Source organism: Scyliorhinus torazame, chromosome 15 (assembly GCF_047496885.1).
Source record: "Scyliorhinus torazame isolate Kashiwa2021f chromosome 15, sScyTor2.1, whole genome shotgun sequence".
NCBI classification, from domain to species: domain Eukaryota; kingdom Metazoa; phylum Chordata; class Chondrichthyes; order Carcharhiniformes; family Scyliorhinidae; genus Scyliorhinus; species Scyliorhinus torazame.
Window position 1 is genome coordinate 118,516,209 of NC_092721.1, and position 25,092 is coordinate 118,541,300.

The window sequence follows — 25,092 nt, forward strand, 5'->3', positions numbered from 1 at the left end:
CAAGTCCATCAGCCTTTCTCATAAGATTTTCCCTCCATACCAGGCAACATCCTGGTAAATCTCCTCTGCACCCATTCCAAAGCTTCCACGTCCTTCCTATAATGAGGTGACCAGAACTGTACGCAATACTCCAAATGCGGCCGTACCAGAGTTTTGTACAGCTGCAACATGACCTCATGACTCCGGAACTCAATCCCTCTACCAATAAAGGCCAACACACCATAGGCCTTCTTCACAACCCTATCAACCTGGGTGGCAACTTTCAGGGATCTATGTACATGGACACCGAGATCCCTCTGCTCATCCACTCTTCCAAGAATTTTACCATTAGCCAAATATTCCGCATTCCTGTTATTCCTTCCAAAGTGAATCACCTCACACTTCTCTACATTAAACTCCATTTGCCACCTCTCAGCCCAGCTCTGCAGCTTATCTATGTCCCTCTGTAACCTGCAACATCCTTCCGCACTGTCGACAACACCACCGACTTTAGTGTCGTCTGCAAATATACTCACCCACCCTTCTGCGCCCTCCTCTAGGTCATTTATAAAAATGACAAACAGCAACGGCCCCAGAACAGATCCTTGTGGTACGCCACTTGTAACTGAACTCCATTCTGAACATTTCCCATCAACCACCACCCTCTGTCTTCTTTCAGCTAGCCAATTTCTGATCCACATCTCTAAATCACCCTCAATCCCCAGCCTCCGTATTTTCTGCAATAGCCTACCGTGGGGAACCTTATCAAACGCTTCACTGAAATCCATATACACCACATCAACTGCTCTACCCTCGTCTACCTGTTCAGTCACCTTCTCAAAGAACTCAATAAGGTTTGTGAGGCATGACCTCCCCTTCACAAAGCCATGCTGACTATCCCTAATCATATTATTCATATCTAGATGATTATAAATCTTGTCTCTTATAATCCCCTCCAAGACTTTACCCACAACAGACGTGAGGCTCACCGGTCTATAGTTGCCGGGGTTGTCTCTACTCCCCTCCTTGAACAAAGGGACCACATTTGCTATCCTCCAGTCCTCTGGCACTATTCCTGTAGCCAATGATGACATAAAAATCAAAGCCAAAGGCTCAGCAATCTCTTCCCTGCCTTCCCAGAGAATCCTAGGATAAATCCCATCAGGCCCCGGGGACTTATCTATTTTCAGCCTGTCCAGAATTGCCAACACCTCTTCCCTACGTACCTCAATACCATCTATTCTAATAGCCTGGGGCTCAGCATTCTCCTCCACAACATTATCTTTTTCCTGAGTGAATACTGACGAAAAATATTCATTTAGTATCTCGCCTATCTCTTCAGACTCCACACACAACTTCCCATTCCTGTCCTTGACTGGCCCTACTCTTACCCTAGTCATTCTTTTATTCCTGACATACTCTGTCATGTAAATAAGCAGTTATTCCTGCTTATTTTTTCAATGCTCTGTATTCTGTCCAAATACATTGGGCTGGATTCCCCGCCTCCCGACACCGAAATCGCGTTTGGCGATGTAGCAGAGAATCCATTTTGACACCCATATTGGGAGCGGCACTGGTTTTTGAATTCTCCGCCCTCTGTAAAGTGGCGAACTTTAGGAATACGCCGTGCCGATTATCCACGGCTTCAGGCCATTGCCTGAGGCCGCCCCGCGATGCTCCATCCCCAACCGGCCAAGTTCCCGATGGCATGGGACTTGTCATAATATACACCAGTATATCATGGTGCAGACACACACACTGATGGACACACAGTGGACCAATCAACACACACAACACCGCAGCCAATCACCAGTTAGAGCACACTCACTATATAGGCAGAGGGCATCAGAGTTCCCGCTCATTCGGGATGCAGCCTCTCAGAAGGACAGAGCTTACAGCTTACAGCACAGATCGTCACCATGTGCTGAGTGCAGAGACTGGTTAGGACAAGCATAGGTCTTTAATTTAATCTAACATCGTGTTAACCCACAGTGAAAGTATGTTCAACAGTTTCTAACTTAATAAAATAGTGTTGTACTATTTTAGGTGTTGGTGGCCTGTATGTGTTCCACGGATCTAGAGCACCCAACACATCATGGTACCAGTAGTTGAGGGATATTAGAACTTCTTAGACCTACCTGCAAGTGATCTGCCTTCCACCAGCATACAGCCATCATGCAAAATGGACAGCGTCCGCCCGCCGCCGCCGCTCCGCATCACCGGTAACCTAGGGGTGTAGCCACCTGAGTTGGCCACTTCCCGAATTAAAATGGAGAACCGCAAAGGCTGAAGGGAAATTCAGCCAACACAGGCAAAGACTAGCATATACAGAAATCATGTATATTGGAACATGCAAAACAACCAGACAGCACTGAAACCAGCAGCCATCTGCATAGTAATGTAGCAGCCATCTACATAGTAATGTGCGATTCCCAGGCACAATGGCAACAGTTAAGGTAAACAAAGTCAAGCCAGACCTCTTGGCGCCAGCAGGAGCCAAGTCAAAGGAAGGCCAACGGACACTTCGGGACCGCCCAGCGATCAGGGAACCGCTCCAGCATTGGAGAGATCGATCCAAGTGATCGGAAAGTAGTCCAATCACTTGGAACCAGGTACGGGGTCCGCCCCGAAGGGCGGGAAGTCCCTGGGGACTACAAAGTAAAGTCCCCAAGTTCAAATCATCCTTCTTTGGCAGGGTCACTCAGCAACTTGAACCAGCCCTTGACAGTGACCTGTCTTGTTACCGGCAAGGAAGTAGGTCTCAAATCAACGCCCGCTACGAGGTAGGCGCTCCTAGCTACCAGTCCATGCCAGCTTTTGAAACCTGCAGACTCAGGACCTGAATGAAAGGTCATTTGTTCCCCTGACCTGGTGGGCCAGTCCGAAGCTAAGTATAGGCCTTTTAGTGATAGGGATAGCCTAGAAAGTAGAGTTTATACGTGAGTAGTGATTTACTGTGTATAATAAATGTGTTTTGATTTGAATCTTACTAATTGGTGTGTTGAGTTATTGATCATTACTTGAACTTGAACCTTGTGGCGGTATCATAAAGATACCTGGCGACTCTAGAGCAAAGGTTAAACAAACAGAGCAAATTAAGATTTATGAGCCAACCAAAAGTTAGCAACAGGGGCCAACTGGAAGATATTCAAACAACGCTTCCAGCTCTACCTGGAAGCCACAGACCGGGAAGCTGCCTCAGACACCAAGAAGATCGATCTCTTCCTATCCACGGCCGGGGAACGTGCCATCCACATTTTCAATTCTCTCACCTTTGCTGATGGTGAAGAGAAATCAAAATTCAAGATGGTCCTCCTTAAGTTTGACAGTCACTGCGACATCGAGGTGAATGAAAGTTTCGAGCGTTATGTATTCCAACAGCGTTTGCAGGGTAAGGATGAACCTTTCCAGTCCTTTCTCACCCACCTCTGCATCCTTGCGCAGTCCTGTAATTACGGTCCCACCTCCGACTCCATGATACTCGACCAGATCGTTTTCGGTGTTCAGTCGGACCCCCAACGCCATCAGCTGCTCAAGGTAAAGCCATCGAGACATGCGTGCTACATGAACACGCCACTCGTCTGTATTCCCACATCCAAGCGGCTGAAACGGCGCGGCAAGGTCCCCACGAGACAGAACGGGTCCAAGTAATCGAGAAACTCCAGGGCCTCAGCCTGGATGAGGGCGGCCATTTTGCACGCTTTTCGCGGACTCCCGCGCTTGTGCGCATCGAACGAGGGGACGGCGACATCGACGAACGTACTGCGCAGGCGTGCACCACGTACGACCACACCGCGCATGCGCGGTGGCGCAGCGAAGGTACTGATGCTACAACGTGCGGCAACTGTGGCTCCGCCCACTTAAAGCGGCAATGTCCTGCCAAATCCCGACTATGCCTGCGATGTGGCAAACTTGGCCATTATGCTGCTTTATGCAGATCAGCTCAGCCTGCCAACTCTCGTCACTCCAGCCAGCCCCGCAGGAATGTCCGGTCCGGGCCTGCTACCCGATATTGACACCGAGGACCCGAAGGCACCTTTTCGAGTCGGTATCATTACAAAAAAACAGGGTGTCCCCGAAGCAAAGAATCCAGCCTCTATCGGTATACAGCATTGATCCGGACGATGAGTGGTGTGCCACCCTTACGGTCAACCGGTCCCAAAGACGATTCCGCCTGGACACCGGTGCCTCCACCAATCTCAGAGCGCGGTCTGACCTCCAAAGCCTTTGTGTCAAACCAGCCATCCTCCCATCAGCCTGCCAGCTATTGGATTACAATGGCAATGCCATTGCTGCCAGCGGCTCATGCCAAATTGAAGTGACGCACAGGTCACGCAAAGCCATCCCTCCCTTTGAAATCGTGGGCTCCTCGAAAGCCTCCCTGCTTGGTGCGCAGGCATGCAAGCTGTTGACCCTAATTCAGAGAGTTCACTCTCTCTCTCTCTCCTGCTGACGCATCTGCCTTTCAGGACACCGACTTCAGGGCGCAACTCGACGCCATTATCAACCAGTACCACGACGTCTTCGAGGGCATGGGCACGCTCCCGTACACCTACAAGATTTTATTAAAACCGAATGCCACGCCTGTGGTGCACGCACCTCGCAGGGTCCCAGCACCCTTAAGGCAGCAGCTGCAGGACCCCCAGAACCAAGGAGTCATTTCCAAAGTCACGGAACCGACCGACTGGGCCAGTTCCATGGTATGTGTAAAAAAAAGCCTTCCGGCGAATTGAGAATTTGCATTGATCCCAAGGATCTAAATTGCAATATCATGAGGGAGCACTATCCAATTTCTAAGCGCGAAGAGCTCACATCTGAGATGGCTCGCGCCAAGCTCTTCACCAAACTCGATGCCTCAAAAGGATTCTGGCAAATCCAGCTCGATCAATCCAGCAGGGAACTCTGCACATTTAACACCCCCTTTGGAAGGTATTGTTACAACAGGATGCCGTTTGGGATCATCTCTGTATCAGAAGTGTTCCATAGGATTATGGAACAAATGATGGAAGGTATTGAAATTGTTCGCGTCTATATCGATGACATAATCATTTGGTCCACATGCAGGAGCATGTTAGTCGCCTCCAGCTCGTATTCAGACGTATACATGAGCATGGCCTCCGCCTCAACAGGGTTAAATGCTCTTTTGGTCAGACAGAACTTAAGTTCCTTGGGGACCACATCTCCCAATTGGGTGTGCAGCCGGATGCGGACAAGGTAGCTGCCATCACATCTATGAAGACCCCAGAGGACAAGAAGGCGGTCCTCCGATTTCTGGGCATGGTCAATTTTTCAGGGAAATTCATCCCTAACCTCGCCTCTCATACCACGGCTCTCAGGAACCTGGTCAGGAAGACAACAGACTTCCAATGGCTCACTGCCCACGAGCGCGAATGGAGAGAACTCAAGGCAAAACTGACCATGGCCCCGGTCTTAGCTTTCTTTGATCCAGCAAAGAAGACCAAAATTTCGACCAATGCCAGTCAATCCGGCATTGGGGCAGTGCTCCTTCAACATGATGAGGCCTCATCATGGGCCCCCGTTGCATATGCGTCACGTGCGATGACCCCCACGGAGCAGAGCTACGCGCAGATAGAAAAGGAGTGCCTGGGCCTTCTGACCGGTGTTGTTAAGTTTCACGATTATGTCTACGGACTTCCTCAATTCACCGTCGAGACCGACCATCGCCTGCTGGTCAATATAATACAGAAAGACTTGAACGCCATGACGCCTCGCCTCCAGCGTATTCTTCTCAAGCTCTGGCGATATGATCTCCAGCTGGTATACACCCCAGGCAAGGAGCTCATCATTGCTGACGCTCTCTCCATGGCAGTCAACACTCCATGTGACCCAGCGGGATTTGTCTGCCAGGTTGACACCCATGTGGCATTCGCGACCTCCAATCTACCTGCCTCGGATGAACGCCTCGTCCAAATTCGCCGCAAGACAGCAGCTGACCCCTTGCTACAGCGTGTCATGCGCCACCTAACGGATGGGTGGCTCAAGGGCCAATGTCCTCAATTCTATAATGTCAGAGATGATCTGGCGGTGGTAGACGGGGTTCTTTTAAAACTGTTCCGCATTGTCATCCTGCCTAGCATGCGGCAGCTTGTCCTGGAACAACTACACGAGGGCCACCTTGGCGTGGAAAAGTGCCGCCGACGGGCCCGAGAGGCAGTGTACTGGCCCGGCATTAATGAAGACATAGCCAACACAGTGCTCAACTGCCCCACTTGTCAGCGCTTCCAGCCAGCCCAACCACGTGAGACCTTGCAGCCCCATGAGTTGGTCACGTCACCATGGACCAAGGTGGGCATCGACCTGTTCCACGCGCTGGGTAGAGACTATGCCCTGATCGTGGACTACTTTTCGAATTACCCGGAACGGTTGCACGACTTCACCTCGTCTGCATGTAAAGAAACCTTTGCTCGACAGGGCATCTTGCTCACGGTTATGTCGGACAATGGCCCCTGCTTCGCCAGCCAAGAATGGTCCAGCTTTGCCAGGCGGTAGAATTTTGCCCATGTGACGTCCATCTTCCGGATGGTGGCAGGTCTGCAACCGCTGTTGTCCTTTGGCAGGTGGCCCCCCTCTCGTTCCTGGTTTGTTTACCGGATGGCTCTATTCTGCGCCGCAATCAACGCGCCCTTCGTCTCGTTCCACGCTCGCCACGTGATCCTCCAGTGTCGCCTCGCTCTCCTGCTGACCCTGCCATGGACTTTGCAGAGCTCCCTGTCACTCTGCATCCCCCTGACTTTGACACAGTCCAGCCCGATCCTGAACCGGCGGCTCTCGACACACCCTTGAGGCAGTCAACCAGAATTCGTCGCCCACCTCCGAGACGTGGGGCGTCATTCTCCGACCTCCCAGCGGGTCGGAGAATGGCCGTTGGCCGCCGTGAATCCCGCCCCCGCCGGTTGCCGAAGTCTCCGGTACCGGAGATTGGGCGGGGGCGGGAATCGGGCCGCGCCGGTTGGCGGGCCCCCCCGCTCAATTCTCCGGCCCGAATGGGCCAAAGTCCCGCCGAGAAATTGCCTGTCCCGCCGGCGTAAATTAAAGTAGGTATTTACCGGCGGGACAAGGCGGCATGGGCGGGCTCCGGGGTCCTGGGGGGGGGGGCGGCGGGGCGATCTGACCCCGGGGGTGCCCCCACGGTGGCCTGGCCCGCGATCGGGGCCCACGATCCACGGGCGGGCCTGTGCCGTGGGGGCACTCTTTCCCTTCCGCCTCCGCAACGGCCTCCACCGTGGCGGAGGCGGAAGAGACTCCCTCCACTGCGCATGCGTGGGAAACTTTCACCGGCCGCTGACGCTCCCGCGCATGCGCTGCCCGGGGATGTCATTTCCGCACCAGCTGGCAGGGCAACAAACGCCGTTTCCGCCAGCTGGCGGGGCGGAAATCCCTCCGGCGCCGGCCTAGCCCCTCAATGTCGGGGCTCGGCCCCCAAAGATGCGGAGCATTCCGCACCTTTGGGGTGGTGCGATGCCCGTCTGATTGGCGCCGTTTTGGCCGCCAGTCGGCGGACATCGCGCTGTTGGGGGAGAATTTCGCCCAAGGTTAATGAACTTTTCAAATTTATGGACTCTCTGAATTGTTTTGTTGCTTTGTTTGATCGTTTCCCTGGTTTGTATATAGTGTTGATCTCGTTACTCTTGTTGCATACTGCTTCTCTGCACCAGGCACCTTCCCATGTAAATAGCTTAGTTCTCATGTACGTAGTCCTGTAAATATGTCTTCGCACCCCACACGTCGTTAGGAACATTCTCACCACACATTATTTATGGCCACACACATACATTTTTTTATAAAAGGGGGATGTCATAATATACGCCAGTATATCATGGTGCAGACACACACACACTGATGGACACACAGCAAGACCAATCAACACACACAACACCGCAGCCAATCACCAGTTAGAGCACACGCACTATATAGACAGAGAGCATCAGAGTTCCCGCTCATTCGGGATGCAGCCTCTCAGAAGGACAGAGCTTACAACTTACAGCACAGATCTTCACCAAGTGCTGTGTGCATAGACTGGTTAGGACAGGCATAGGTCTTTAATTTAATCTAACATCGTGTTAACCCACAGTGAAAGTATGTTCAACAGTTTCTAACTTAATAAAATAGTGTTGTACTATTTTAAGTGTTGGTGGCCTGTATGTGTTCCACGGATCCAGACCACCCAACACATCAGGACTCACATGGCCTCAGCCGTTCGGGAAACTCGTGTGGCGGCCGCGGACTCAGTCCGGGGCCACCACATTCGGGGGAGGGCCGATCGGCGGGCAAGGGGGCTTCATTCGGGGCTGGGGGCATTGTGGGCGGGCAGTCCAGGGCACACGAGTGGCTGGAGGGGGGCACTACTTTAGTGTCCAGGTCTGTGGGCTAAGTCTGCCATGGAGCACGGCGTAGCAACTGCAGGCCGCCGCCATCCGCATGCGCGGCTTCGGAACTGGAAGTGCTGAGGGCCGTATCAGCAGCTAGAACCGGGGCTCTATGTCGCCTCCCTGCTAGCCCCCAGCAAAATGGCATAAAAGACCACCATTTTCACACCGGCATGGGGAACTTTGTCTCCAAAACAGAGAATCCAGCCCAGGATGTCAGAATTTATAATCCACAGAAATGTCCCCAGCAATTAGTTACTAATGTAATTGAGCAATGAGACAGACCAGTTTAAACACAACTTAATCTTAGAAGCGAAACACAAATGAACAGCTAGCATTTAGTCACTCCATTTACTTGGACTGATATTTTTTATTGCAATTTCTTTTAAAGCAGCGAAGTTCAGAATAGTTGAATTTCAAATAAACAGCAGTGGAATGTTGTAACTTGTCTGATAACATACTTACTAATTGCGTTGTTTTATATCTTTTACAGTGACAGAAAAGAAGCTAGGCATGCGATCGTTAATTTGAGGAACTTAATTATCTCTAAGATCATTCAAGAAGATTTTCAAACCACTTTTGAATGTTTTGCATATAGCCCACGAGGCAACTGTTATGGCTTTTTCAAAATTGTGCCTCAATGTAAGGATTTGATTTTGAATTTAGTTTATTATTGAAGTAATTTTCTTATTTAGTGTAGCAAACAGTCCATGTAGTTAATTGATATATAATGCAAACTTTAAGCCTGGAAGCACTGATAAGATCGAATGATATTTGTTGTCGAATAGGGTGGGATTTAGTTTTTGATTGAAATCGAGAGGTAGGCCTTAGTGTAACTGCTGAATACAAACAACCCCGTACTTTAAAAAAAATTATATTTCTATTCTCCTCCTTTTTCACATTTTCTCCCAAATTTACACCCACCAACAATAAACAATAATCAGTAACGAATGCAATGTCAATCCCCATATCAACAACAATCCCATCCTCCCACCAAACCCCAAACAGCAGCCCGCATGTTAACATAAACAAATAACAAAATGGAATCAGGACTCAGAACATAGTCACCATTAACATACAGTCCCCCTCCCCCCCTCCCAACCTCATTCCCCCCCCCCCCCCCCCCGCCCCAATGTTCGATGTAATCCAATTCTCGAAAGTACATAATAAATAATGCCCATGAATTGTAGAACCCCTCCATCCTTCCCCTCAGTTCAAACTTAACCTTTTCAAGAGTCAAGAATTCCAGCAGGTCCCTCCACCACGCCAGGGCACAGGGTGGAGAGGTTGCTCTCCAACCCATCAGGATCCGACTTCGGGTGATCAATGAGGCTAAGCCTACAACATCTGTCTCCCTGCCGTTTCCAACCCCGGCTGGTCCGACACCCCAAATATGGCTTCCCGAAGGCCCGGGTTCAGTTTCACATGCACCACTTTAAAGATTGCCCTAAAAAGCTCTTTCCAGTAATCCTCCAGCTTTGGACTGGACCAAAACATATGAACATGGTTGTGGTGTTGGGTGCTCTGGTGCACAGATGAGCCAACACAGTTGTATGTGGTACAACTCTATTTTATTTTAACTCTTATTATACAGTTCGTTCTGGATACTCTGCACGTGCTGTCTCCCTGAGTGTGTCTGGTGGCAGGTCTGTCCTGGTCTTCCTCTACAGCCAATACTGACCACCGGGGGTCGTGTCTGTGCTTTTATATCTTTCTGTCATTGGTTGTGGTGTTGTGTGTTCTGATTTGTCTGTTGGTGTGTCTATCATGATGTGTGTGTTTGAATATCATGACATCCCCCCTTTTTACAAAGATATGTGCCTACGTGGTTATAAATATAATCGTGTCGTGAGTGCATCTAAGAGTGTGTGCGTGTGTTGTGTACAGCGTGTGTATATGACGTAACTATTTACATGGGGCGATGTCGGGTGCGTCACACTAACAAGGTTGTACCATAACAAAACATGGATGTGAGAGAAAAAAAAAACTTGAACAGTGGTCCGGTCAGACGATATCTGGAACAATAAACAACAACAGGTTATAATACAGAAGTGTTTGACTTTTTGAACGTATGAACAGCGTTATAAGTCCAGTCTAATGGGTGACCGCCTCAAGAATGGGCTGGTCCTCAAGCCGGTTCAGCTGTGGAGATTTGGGGTCACACTGGTTCACCTTGGACTGTTGGAGGTGATGCTGTTGCCGAAGTCTCTACTTTACCATTTGTTGTACTTCGTGCAGTGCTTGGTTTTTCATTCGTGCAAATATGACATTCAACATCTTTGTTAGTGTTGCCTTGGCTGTGGTTTGGTTCTGGTGGCGATGGAAGGGGCATGATCCGTGGCATCTCCACGAAGTCATCCTTGGGAACCAGTGGAGGATCCGGCGTGTGCGTACGGTTTAGTTGCGAGCGTGGAAGGCGGCGCAAAGCTCGCTGATTGCGCCTACGCACCAATCCATCCGCCATGCATGCCAGGAACAAGGTGGAGTCATTTTTCTTTTTATGTTTGTGGTGGACGGCATCTTGTAGCCGATGGGTCGTTGCCATCGAAGTAGCACCATCACTAATATCATGCAAGGCGATGACTGTGCCAGATGTGGAAGTTGGCCGAGACCGTGCACGCTGGTTCCGGCCACCTGCTGTGCCGGAAGGGCGACTCCGCAGAGAAACGTCGAAGCATGTCGCCTTGGAGAGAGAATTGTTGCTCGCATCAACGTCTGGCGATGGCGCGAATTGGTGTGTCCATCTTGGACCGCCGGTGCTGGTTGCCACTGCTGACCCAGTGGGACTGCCACGCGATCCATTCCCTGTTGCCGTGGCATCCGCCGTCACCCTGAGCGTGCCATCACCGAGGCCGCGACACCGCCCGTCCGGAGCAAGGTCTGGCGTGCGCGAATCAGAGTCGGCGCTTGGCTGCTCCCCATCTGGAGTCCGGTCTGCCTTCCGTCGATGCCCCCCGTCCGGAGTCCCAACAGGTTCACTGGAGGCAGCCGAGATTCCCTGAAGCTGCACTTCTGGAGTCGGAACATGCAGGAATGCACCAACCAGTGGAGAGGCTCGAGCCATCCAGGGTGGAAGCGGTGCGCCGCCACCGCAGTCGTCAGTGGTCCCACCGTGATCGTCGAGTGCCTCGGTACGCACTAGGCGAGGTCTGTCACCTTGCACCTTTTGCATGGGAAGTGGGATGCTGTCGTCACTCGTCTCACATCCCGTGGATAGATCCTCATCAGCAGCTTGCTGTTCACTAGGGTTGGGTAAATTGTCAGAGTTTTCATCTGGTGGTGCACACCATGTCGGTGGACTGTCATTGTCTTGCCGTTGTCCTTCATTTGGGCTTTTCTTCTTTGGAATTTTAAATCTTCCCCCAGACATTGCAGAACCTTGTTTATTACCCCCAAATTCTCCCATAGGTATGGTCTCGAATATAGGATCCAATGTTTCTATCGACATTGTACTATTTTCCAAAGAACATTCCGTTTCACTTTTCTTCTCAGGTACCTCATATATATCTTTGTCTAATGTACATGCCTTCATGGTCTCTGGGTCTGATTTTGCTGGGACTGGCACGGTCACAGTCTCTCTTTTACTGTTCTCAATTGCCCACATTATATTCCCCATACATAACTGCTTAATCACTGGGGTTAGTGTGGTACAATGGATAATCGGGTCGACCTTATCTGCATCTGCACCATTAGTGGAAAGCACACTTGGTTCACTTGAAACTGCTGTGGGTTTTAAATTCGTTATCTGGCTACTCGATGTCGGTGTCCTCAGGATTCTTGCTCCAATGTTCTGCTCATTTATCAGTGGAGTGTGTATAGGTTCAATGCAATTAATGTTCCCCTCAAGGTTTGAAGAGTCATTACTGACTAACTGCTGGTCTCCGAAGTTGGGACTTTGCGGCGTTGTGTTGAAGGGAGACATTTGTCCCTGCTGTAGATATGATTTAGGTTGTGTTATTTCCATTACCTGAGGATCAATGTCTTGTCCATTTTTTCGATCCGTACTAAAACACTGGCAATTCTCAGTCTGCTCCTTGCAAGTTAAACATTCAATTAATTTCTTTAGCAAATCCTCAGCATCCTTCTGTGGCCGTGCAGCATTATTAATCTCTGTTCGGCTATAATGATCCTGAAGGTCAGCGCATAAACCTTTTTTCTTCGGGCTTGGACGAGGTGATTCCTTTGGCTTGTCTTCAGTTGGGCTTGAACAGTCTTCAGCGCTGTGCCCTTCATTGTAGCATGAGAGACCGTCATGGTCATGCTGCTGTGTAGTGGAGCATGGTAGGTAGGCTGTTATAGCCTTCTTGCTGTTCACGTGAGCATGGCAGACTTGCATCGTCTGCCGCTGGTTGGTCAGGAGAGGTTGCTAGACCCTCATGGTCTTGTTCCTGCAAGGACTGCACATTGGAGTCTTGCGTTGCTTCTATCGTGGAGGCTGTCCACGAGCTCTCTGTGGAGGCTTGTGACACTGGAGTCACTTCTTGTTCGTGCAAGGACTGCGCTCTGGAGTCTTGCGTTGCTTCTATCGTGGAGGCTGTCCACGAGCTCCCTGTGGAGGCTTGTGACTCTGGAGTCACTTCTTGTTCATGCAAGGACTGCGCTCTGGAGTCTTGCATTGCTTCTATCGTGGAGGCTGTCCACGAGCTCTCTGTGGAGGCTTGTGACACTGGAGTCACTTCTTGTTCATGCGAGGACTGCGCTCTGGAGTCTTGCATGTCTTCTTTCATAGAGTCGGGAACGTTGAGCGGGACGTGGACCACGCTCTGTGTGGCAGCAGGGCGCTCTCCGTGTGCTTGCAGCGCTCCCTGTCTGTTAATATCAGGCTGCAGCATCATCCGGTACTGATAAGTTGGGACGTCATATCTGCTGGATTGAAGATCCTCAAATCCGAAAAATGAATCCGCATCTGTGTCGGATTCAATGTGGGGGCCGCCAATGTGCAACACGAAAGGTTCGTCCGAGTCATAGTCATATAGGACCACGGAGCTATCATTGGGCTCGCGAGGTCCGGAAACACTGTAAAGATCGTCATCGAAGTATTCGAGGTCGGAATCATCGGCTTGTGCGTAGGTAACTGCTTGTCGGAGGGTTCTTCGGAGGTCAAATTCATCTCCTGGGTCAATTTGCGGCAATGTGCTGTCATTCCAGGTGAGGGAAGGTTGTTTTACAGCTTTAACAGATTTTTGTTTTTTTGATTTGGGACGTTTCCCTTTTAAATTGGATTTGGGATGTTTCCCCTTTAAATTGGTGCAGTCTGGGGCCTCTGACATCCTGACGCTCGGTATGTAGCACGTAGGAAGCGACTGCGCATGCTCAGATCGCTGTTCCTTTACCGATGGCCGTTTTCTTGACTGCGCATGCGCAGCATCTCGCGCATGCGCAGCATCTCGCGCATGCGCAAACGAAACTTCCGGTTCTGCGCACTGCTCGCGCAAATGTGTTAGCGTGATACCTTTAGCAAGATGGCCGCCGACCTCGTCCCAGCCCTCTCTCAGGCCCGGGATTTCGGCCTCTGGGAATTCGGGCTCCGGGATCCCAGCCACGAGGTGAGTACTGCAGCTTTTCTTACCTTTACTTGCCGATTGGATTGCGTTTTCTTCACAGTACTTGGAGAATTTGTCCAGGACTGCCTGGTAATCGTACCTTTGCTGCCTCCTGAAGAACCTGAACCTTGTGAATATTTCTCTTGCCCTTGCACCGGCGATGGTGAGGAGAAATTCAATTTTTTCGCTATCATCCAGGTCTTGGAGTTCAGCTGCCACCAGGAACAATTCGAACACTTGCCGGAATCGCCGCCAGTTTTCGCGGAGATCGCCGTAGCACTGGAGCGGCTGCGGAACCGGGAGCTCTATCATTTTGCCTGGGCACTGCTGGTTGTCTGTGTACACTGAGGTATGCCGGCAGGTATCGATCCACTCCTGTACCATGTGGTGTTGGGTGCTCTGGTGCACAGATGAGCCAACACAGTTGTATGCGGTACAACTCTATGTTATTTTAACTCTTATTATACAGTTCGTTCTGGATACTCTGCACGTGCTGTCTCCCTGAGTGTGTCTGGTGGCAGGTCTGTCCTGGTCTTCCTCTACAGCCAATACTGACCACCGGGGGTCGTGTCTGTGCTTTTATATCTTTCTGTCATTGGTTGTGGTGTTGTGTGTTCTGATTTGTCTGTTGGTGTGTCTATCATGATGTGTGTGTTTGAATATCATGACAATGGTTTGCACCCCCCCCCCAAACTCCCGCAACGTTCACGCACATCTTCTACCCCCTCAAAGAGTCGGCTCATCCTCGCCCTTGTGAGGTGTGTTCTATATACCACCTTCAGTTGTATCAGCCCCAACCTCGCAAACAAGGTGGAGGCGTTCACCCTCCAGCGCACGTCACACCAGAACCCCTCCTCCATATCCTCTCCCAAAACATCCTCCCACTTTGCCTTGATCCCTTCCAGCGGTGACTTCTCCGCTTCCAAAATAGCCCCGTAAACCACCGACACTAACCCCTTCTCCAGTCCCCCTGTCGTCAGCACCTCCTCCAGCAATGTGGAGGCCAGGTCTGTATCTTCTTTCTGGCAAAGTCTCGAACCTGCATGTTATCTAAATATTTCCCCCTGCTCTAGCCCATACTTCTCTCCCAGCTCCTTCAGTCCTGCAAACCGACCCCTAAGAAACAAATCTTTTAGTGTCCTAATTCCTCTCTCCTCACATCTCAGAAAATTTCCATCCCACTTCCCTGGCTCAAATCTATGGTTCCCCCGAATTGCCATTTGCCTTGACCCTGCCCCCAACCCGAAGTGCTGGCGAAACTGCCTCCAAATCCTCAACTGAAGCTATTACTACCGGACTCCTTGAGTATCTCCCCGGGGCTGTCAGGAGTGGCACTGTTGCTAGCTAGTGCCTTCAATCCCGACCCTTACACAAACTCTCTTCCATTCTGACGCACTAGGACAACCCCGTACTTAAGTGCTCTTTAAAGTACATACAGTCAGGGTTGAAATTCAAAATCAGTTGATAGCTTTAGATTGGCTTGCATAGATCTACAATTGTTGTCGAATAAATCTATGTACCTCATTAAAACAATGTAATCTTTATCACAAAGATTTTCTTGATGAAATTTTCTCAACATTTTTAAAAATTATATCAAGCCAAACTATACTACATGAGAAAATAAAGTCTGTGAATTCAATCTTTCTTGCAGTCATATTTCTTTCATTCTTTTCCCAGCACCAGATTGGACACTCCATGTGATAATAATCATTGTTTCATTGACCTTTGTGATTTTGGGCTGTATATTAATGCATCTAATTTTCAAGGTGGATATGGTCCTTTGGTATCGTGAAAAGTTCGAATCCCACAAGCCCATTAATGGTAAATGAAATATTATTTCATATATTTTGATTTATATGCCAGAATTCTAGAGCCGTTGGGATTCTCATTTCTCACTAGCAGTGTACCCCGCTCGTGAGTTTTCCAGGTAGCATGGGGTGGCTTTAATGGAAAATCCCATTGACAAGCGGCGGGCAGGGAAACTCCTGTCACCAGAAAACGGTGCGCCACCGAGAAACATGTGCCTGGGGGACCGGAGAATTCAGCCCATTGTCTTTACATTTTATGGAGAAAATAACATTGTTAGAAATTCCAGCTGTTAGGAGGAGCTGTGTATATTAAACAGCGTATATGTTCATGCTGCGAATAAGATCAAAGCCATGCGGCTATGTGCCGATGCCTGTGTGGGAACTGTGGCGTTTTACGACTCCAAAATCGGTGCCGAACCCTCACTGATCCTGGGACCGTGAAGGGCTAGAAGCCGCGCCGGGTAAAACATCCGGCTCCCACGCCAAACACTTCTGGAGAATAGCCGGGTCTGTGGCCCCGCATGCACACGGGTGACAACCTGCAGCGGTCGCGCCGTACAACATGGTGCCGGCCGTGCGCAGACCCCACCTGCCAAATATTGCCCCACAGGAAAATCCCGGGTCACTCTCTGGCCCCCCCACCAGTCCTTCAGCCCTTGCAGAAGCCCCCCTGGCCAACAGCATGGCTCTCGGCCGAATGTGGCGGCACTGGACACAGTCCGTGGCCGCCACGCCGGGTTCCGACCGCTGAGACCACACGTCAATTTTGCGGTTGGCAACTCGGCCCATCAGGGGCGGAGTATTGGGGGAGGGCCTTCTGATGACACGCCAATGCTGTACGGCACAATGACGCCATTTCGGAGGAGGAGGAGAAGCGAAAACTGGCGTCAAACAGGCGCTGCCCCCGATTTGGCCGTCGGAAGGGATTCTCCATCCAATCGCTGATTATGATATCGCCGTTGGGCTTCGGAGAATCCCACCCATTATCCTTTCTTTCGTGGCGGTCTTGTGGCTCAATAGGTAGGAGCCCCCCAAATCTGAGCTCAAAGCTTCACATTCAAGTCCCACTCTCGGACTTTTTGGCCACAGAAGGAGTATTCTTGACACAATTCAAACAAATTGATAATCAGTCTTTTAATCGGTCCAACACGTCTGCATTATTCCCCAAAGGGACAAAAGCTTGTGAAGATAGTAAATAAACACACTTCCTCCTGCCTGAGTGCCTGAGTGCCTGAGCAGCACATGAGACATCTCATTTCTTCCACTCCTGAACCATTGGCAGATTATGCTCTGGGTTGTGTCCTTATCTAGGTCCATTTTTATGTAAATAGGTTAGCCTGGTTCACAATTCATTATCAGGAGAACCGACTCGATGAAAGGGGAGTTACCACTGAATAGTTCACTAGATGCCAACCCAGTGTTCAAAGCCTGGCACTCTGGCCTCGTGCTCATTGGAGTGCAAAATATATTAAGAAGAGTTTACCATCAGTCTCATTTAAGGTTAAATACATCAGATTTGTGTATTATCATCTTAGATTTCAGCTTTCCAAATTAAGCAGTATCCAATTTCAGTCTGAGTTTAGGGTTACAAATGCAAAAGAGTTTGTACTGTAAGTCTTAGCTTAATTTATGCACATTAAGCAGAATCTAATGCTGCTCTCAGTTTATAACTGTTATAAAGCAATATTGAATAGATTAGTATTATTTACATCAACCAATATGTAATGTCAATTTGATTTTAAATTAACCAGTTATTTTTTATTTGAAATTGTGTCAAATAGTGTGTGATATCACATTGCTTCACTTATTTACATCAGTCTATAGTTATATCTTCTGAGTTTAGGATGCTATATTAATTAGTTTTATAGTATAAATTGCAGTTTAGAGTGGCATAGATTGAGCATTTTTGCATTGTGTACATAACACTTCAAATTACACATTTTACCAAATTGGTAAAGGTGCTATCATTATTCAATACAAGCAAATTACTTTGCCATCTATTATTGTGATTATCAATAATTGTCTTTGACTATGCAGATGGTATGACATTTGATGCGTATGTCATCTATCCAAGATCTGGTTCTCTGGATAACATTAATACAAGTAACTTTGCTCTTCGCATTTTGCCGAAAATCCTTGAAGAAACATATGGCTACAAGCTGTACATATCTGGCAGAGATGAACTTCCTGGTCAGGGTAAGATGAAGAAACTTAAATGAGAATCCTTTCCATTGCATATTGAAGGTGGCTGAGTCTTGATGATAAAGAGATCATGGTGGATGCTGAACAAAACTAATTTCCTTTAAAAAATCTTAGTTTTAATTTTATTGGTGTGTCGGTCATTAATTGGTCCAAAATACGAATGAAAGGTAGAAACTTTGATCTAGATATTACATTCGACTGTAGTCATTATACTGTTTACAGATTGCATTCTGAGATGATAGCAAGTGTTCTAAATTACAGGAGTCAACGAAGTCCCAAAAATTAGATGTTCCCACCTAGAACTTAAGATGTTACGTTCTGGTCTAAAGACTCTTCGCCTCTAAGTGATCATGGGCCTAACACAGAAAAAAACATGTAGCATTTACATGATGTACTTCGTCACTTGAAAATGAGTAATACATTTAAATTGACTTTGTGGAATAAAAATGAAGTGGCTTTGACACCCACAGATGGAACCACTACTGTTGTTGAAATCTTCTAGCACTGACTGTAGGGAACTGTGACAGTCTCTTTGATAAATTGTAATCTCTACAGGCAGACATTTCCAGGTAGATGTGACTTGACTTGTTTACATGTAGATAACATAAGAATGGCTCATCTTGAACAATTAAGATGTAAACAAATCACCTTTCCTGCCTCCTCGGCCCATCCTCTCCCTGTTCTGAGAAATTTAGAGGTACACATACAAGGAAGTCAGAAAGTTAGCATGTAGGGAGAGCAAACAACTAGCAGAACTAATGGTCTTCACTTAAAGGGGATTGAAGTGCAAGAATAAGGAAGTCTCGCAACAATTGTACAGGGTTGTGGTAAGGCTACGTCTGGAGCACTGTGCATCGTATTGGTCTCCATACTATATATTTAAAGAAGGATATACTTATCTTTGAGGCAGTACAGAGAAGGCTCACTAAATTGGTTCCTGGGATAAGAGGGTTGTCTTATGACATGAGGTTGAGTAAAATCATAGAATTCATAGAATTTACAGTGCAGAAGGAGGCCATTCGGCCCATCGAGTCTACACCGGCTCTTGGAAAGAGCACCCTACCCAAGGTTAACACCTCCACCCTATCCCCATAACCCAGTAACCCCACCCAACACTAAGGGCAATTTTGGGCACTAAGGGCAATTTACCATGGCCAATCCACCTAACCTGCACATCTTTGGACTGTGGGAGGAAACCGGAGCACCCAGAGGAAACCCACGCACACACGGGGAGGATGTGCAGACTCCGCACAGACAGTGACCCAAGCCGGAATCGAACCTGGGACCCTGGAGCTGTGAAGCAATTGTGCTATCCACAATGCTACCGGGTCTATATTCTTTGAAGTTTAGAAGAATGAGATGTGATCTCATCGAAACATATAGGATCCTGAAGGGGATTGACAGGCGAGACCTCAATACATTGGATGGGATTCTTTGCTTGGGAGGCGATGTTCTTCCGCCCGAGCTGAATCGCACCTGATTTGCGCTCACACTGGGAGTGCAAATCAGGAAGCAATTCCCATTCCTTAGGCATGCATATATTTGCATTGACGAGGATTGTGAGGGATTCCCAAGGGTTATCAGGCTATTATTTTGAGCAGATGAGCGAAGTTCCATGGCTGGCCACCCCCTTCCTCCGCATTGCAAATCAGCACCCCTCTCCCACCACATCACAAATAAGCCCCAACCCCTGGATTTTCTAGATTTCCCCCTCCTTCCCCCAAGTACAGGGGTGACCTGACCCACTGGCTCGCCAGAGACCCATAAAAAGGGCGGCCGCCACAGAGTCTCCCTAAATAGGGGAACACCCCACAGAAACCCCCAGAAATATAACTCTGATAGGAAGCCCCCCATAAATGAGACCCCTGTCAGGAAGCCTGCCAGAAAAGAGATCTCTGACTGGAAGCTAGAGAGCAGTCCAGACAGAGGCAGTGAAAAAGATTACTGTTGTAACACTCACCTGGGCATACACTTGCTGGCTCAGACAGAGCACCACAAGTCAATTCCTGGAAAGAGAAAGCAGTGACCTGTGTTTAAACCCCTCAGATCCTTGAGCTGCAAACCATTCATTCATTTTCCTGAGTGTGCTGTGATTGACACCTTCCACACACACAGCTGGGAGTCTTGCTTCATGCATTTTCCTTCATGGTTCACTAACTCAGGGGTGGCACGTGGCACAGTGGTTAGCACTGGGACAATGGCGCCGAGGACCTGGGTTCGAATCCCGGCCCTGGGTCACTGTCCATGTGGAGTTTGCACATTCTCCCCGTGTCTGCATGGGTTTCACCCCCACAACCCAAAGATGTGCAGCTTAGGTGGTTTGGCCACGCTAAATTGCCCCTTAATTGGAAAAAAAATAATTGGGTACTCTAAATGATAAAAACAAAAAAAAATGGTTCAGTGACTCTGAAGTGCTCGAAAAACATTGTTTCAAACACCAGTCACTTCAAAGAGAGTTATGTGAATTCCAATCACCCCCCCCCCCTCCCCCCCCCCTTCATGCTTGAGTGATTTTGAAGAGCTCAGCTGGAAATTGACAGCACTTAACTCTCTGGCATTGAGGGGGGAGGGTGGCCTTTGGATGGTCTTTGGAGGTAACTCCTTTAGTTCACCGCGAGGACCACCACGTCAAGGCCATGCTGGGAAATGCCAGTAGTAGATGTTTGTAAATCTTTGGAACTGTCTATCCCAGAGGATTATGAACATTCTGTTGATGACTTTAGAGAAGAATGATATTGATAGATTTTTAATATCACAGGCAATCAAGTGATATGTGGGGAAGGCAGCAAAGTGAGGTTGAGGTAGAAGATCAGACCTGATTGTATTGAATGGGGAATCAGGTTAGAAGAACTGAGGGGTATCCTCCTCCCCCTCCTATTTCATATGTTCTTATGTTCTCAACAACCTGCAGATACCAAGGTATGCCCAAGAGGATCTCCACAATTGCTGTGTAAGCCATGGCAAACAGCCCATATGGCCCGACTTGGCACTAATGCTCCACATAGGACTCCTCTCATCCCTCTACATTTAACTGTATCAGCATGTTGTTTTATTCCTTTCTATCTCATGTTTTTGTCCAGAATCTCATTAAGTGGCTTAAGTGGGTCGGTGCAGACTCAATGGGCCAAATGGTCTCCTGCACTGTGCCATTTGCCTCAACTACATCTTTTGCAATGCATTTCACATTCTTATCACGCTGAATAATTAATTCACTCCTGGATATTAATGACTATCTGATCTTTAAAGGAGTTTTCAACACCCTAACATTGGGTGTGGTAACTGTGACTTGTGGCGTGACCATGCAGTCCAGATCAAGATGAAGACACAAAATGAAACCACACATCTCACATGAATGATGCTGGTGCAAGTTCCTGGACCTCCACAGCTTCTTCCCCCTTCTTAGTTCTGTCAGTGAGCTCTGGGGACTGCAGGAGGCATTGGTAGTGTTGTTGCAGAACACACAGTACAGGCAGCCTGCACTTTCTTAAAGGCAGGCTGACTTTTAAGGGAAGCTGCACGAAAGCGTTGTCGCCGTGCAAATTTTTTCAAATAAACCTGTTGGATTTTAACCTGGTGTTGTGAGGCTTCTTAGTGTGCCAACCACAGTCCAGCGGGAGGGGTGGGAGGTGGGGGGGCTGATGTGGAGGTAACAGTGGGTGGGCATGCGTGCAGGGCCGCTGTGGATATTAACATGACAAAGGTTTAACTTGTATCAGGTGTGAAATTTCTAATGGTGCACATTTTAATGTGACAGATTTCCATTCACCCTAGTACTGATAGTGATCTCACCAGTGCCAAATCAGGGCTCCTCACTCTTCTTGGTCTACCGTGGTCTACTGCTACATCTAGGTGTGTCCCCAGGATGTACATCAATGGTAGAGGCAGTTTGCTGCTTTCCATGCCCGGTCTTTGATGTCCTTGGCGGATGTCGTCTGGAGGGCCTGTAGCTGGAGGGCCTTGGCTGACCTACTGGTGTCACAGGCAGTGCCATACCACCCTCTTCTGCCCGCTGCCCTTGAGTCACACCGGTGGCAGCAGCGGGGAATCAGAAGAACTGAAGACCGCCATCATCTCCTTGGTGGCAGGCCCCGGGTCGGGCTCGAGTGCTTCCTCCCACTGAGGGTGCCCATAGGGCCCTGGGTGATCTCAGTGGGTGGAGCGACAGTTGGAGTAAGCTCCAGCAGCCTCTGGGTCATCGAGCTCTGCCAGTCCTGGAGGTTCCCCATTGTCTGCACCATCGCTCAGCGATGTTCCTCCGTGACTGGGCCATGCTCTGGAGTGCCTCGGCAATGTCCACCTATGTCTGGTCCCTTCATCAACTGGGACCTGATGTCAGAGCCCTCAGCCATGGTCGCTCTAGGCTTTCCACTGCAGTTGCCACCCTAGCAGTGTTGGCCTCGGTGCCACACATTGCCAGTACCATCCCTTGCGCCTGAAGACTTTGGGACTCCTCCAATTGGCCTTGCAATTGCCAGAATGTCGCTGAAACCCCCTCCTGAATCTCGCAGCTCTGGCTTATATCATTCAGCATTCGTTCTGGGAGAACTTGTCCAGAAGCCCGGCATCAGACTAGGACCCAGCTGAGTCCAGATATCCAGCAGATCTCCGACTGCTATCTCTGACTGATGTTCCTGCCTCCACCTGATGTGCATCAGCAGCTGTGTTGTGCTCACCAGATAGTGCCCCTGAAGCCCGTCCACTAAAGTTGCCCATCGAGGTGTGTGCCTCTGTGCTTGTGGAAGGTGCGGGTGATAGCTCTAACACTTTTCTCCTCAAAGCTCTCCTCCAAGGTGGTCTATTGGGGTGGTGGGGTGAATGAGTCTGGATGGCCCGGCCTCATCAGATAGTGATCCTGTAAGACAATAGGCATGTAGTTAGTGAGAGGGAAGGATCATTTTGTGGAACATCAAGAACTCACTTAAAGCAGATCGCCTGGATGAAGGGCAGTGGATACTCACCTCTGTGGTGCAGGCCAACCTCACTGTCAGTCACTGCTCTCTCCTCGGACAACCCAGCAATCTCCAGAGCCCGTTCCTCAAAGGGGGTGAGGGCTCTGATCCCTGGGATTCCTCCCATCCATCTTTACCCTTTCCCTCTTATAATGGGCTATCTTCTCCTGCAGGGACAAAGAGTACAAAGAGGGCATTGTGGGCCACATGCTTGAAGGGTCGGGGGGTTCTGTATCAGGTGACATGTGTGGGCACCGCACCTAGACATGAAGGGAATGTGCCAATGGGTACCAGGGAGCTTTGAGGAACAGTCTTGAAGATCAAATGTTGATCGAATACACCATCTGGCTGTGACTGCAGCTATCCAGCTCTGAAAACGAAACTAAAACACACCCTGCAGCAAACAGCCTAAAACGAATGTAAAAAGCTGACAGACAGCCCAGCTCCACCCACTCTCTGACATCACTGCAGTAATAAACACCCATTTCCTAAAGGTACTCTCACTACAGCTATTTATATATATACACATTTATAAACAACCATTTCTTAAAGATACTCTCACATGACAGTAAAATGGTGCAAACTTAAGGTAGATAAATCACAGGAATGTGCTGATTTACAATTGATGTACCAAGGGATATAAATTAAATTGAGATAAAATCTCCGACTATAATGTTCCAAACTCTGCAGGAAAAGGAAATTGTGCTTTGGGGGACGGATCTGCCATATCCCATCAGAAAAGAAGACGAGATCACAGGCCAATTAATCCTTCTTCAGTTCTTGGTGCGCTGCTAAATCTAAAATCTTTGAGGACACCTTGCCAGTGAGGAATCTCGCATCCCCCCACTGCATATTAGAAAAGCCACGAGCACACCAGCCATTAATCTCCATCTCAGTGGTTTAGTACAAATTGTAAAACCTATCTCAAGGGTCATAGAATCCCTACAGTGCAGAAGGAGGTCATTCGGTCCTGCACTGACCCTCTGAAAGAGCACCCTACCTAGGCTCAAGCCTCCACCCTATCACCGTAACCCCATCTAACCTGAACCAAATTAAAATGAAATGCTATAAAGTCAAAAAATATAGAGTTCTCTGCCAGAGTCCTTTACTGGTATCTGTGGCTGCAGTTGATTTTCCTCCATGGTAATCTCTCCAGGAGTTGAAGCCGATATAAAACTGTGAATGCCAGAGACATTGTAACGCAGAAGTCAATGATTTTTGCACCTGAAGTACCTTTTGATGGAAATTCACTATCTCCATGTTGGATTAAAAAAAAAAAATTTAGAGTACCCAATTACTTTTTTCACAATTAAGGGTCAATTTAGCATGGCTAATCCACCTACTCTGCACATCTTTTTTGGGTTGAGGGGGTGAGACCCATGCAGACACGGGGAGAATGTGCAAACTACACACAGACAGTAACCCGAGGCCGGGATCAAACACATGTCCTCAGTGCCGTGAAGCAGCAGTGCTAACCAGAGATAAGTTATTCATTTGGGAGAGGAGGGGAGAGGGATAGTATTACTGTTTCTTTGGCAGATTCTTTCTTGCCTGCTGTAATAAAATAATTTCAGGAAATTATTGTTCTAGTCACACAACCTCTCCCATAATGATTACAGAAAGCATTTGTTTATCTGATGTCTGAACAGACTGTGGCTATTGCCCCATGACCTACTATGTCGCAACCATTAGCTTGGGCTGGTTTAGCACACTGGGCTAAATTGCTGGCTTTGAAAGCAGACTAGGCAGGCCAGCAGCACGGTTCAATTCCCGTACTAGCCTTCCCGAACAGGTGCCGGAATGTGGCGACTAGGGGCTTTTCACAGTAACTTCATTTCATTTCATTTCTGAATGATTTATCATTCAACTTAATGAGAAATTAAAGATATTTTCCATACAGCATTTGTCCTTGTAGACTTTCTGTCTATGCTTGAGAGAAAGTCTTATAGAAATGCAAATGTGAGGTCCAGTGAAGTTTCAGTAAATTCTTTTGAAGTAGTTCTTGACATCAGCAGGTGACCTGTGGCAGCTATCTTAAGTCAGTGTCTTTGCTTGTTTTATAAAGGTTATTTTTAAACATTTCAATATATGTTTGATCATCCAATGAAATTAAAAATCAATATCACTCATGCACAAGTCACACCATCATGACAAAGAACACATGATAGCAGGGGAAGTACCTGAAGAGCACATAATAGTGTGGTGACCTATCAGGAGTATATTA

General features: G+C 48.5%; 1 pseudogene; it reads left to right on the forward strand.

The window, feature by feature from the left end:
* Positions 1-25,092, forward strand: part of LOC140391325 (interleukin-1 receptor type 1-like) — a 125,648-nt pseudogene that overhangs the window by 55,109 nt on the left and 45,447 nt on the right.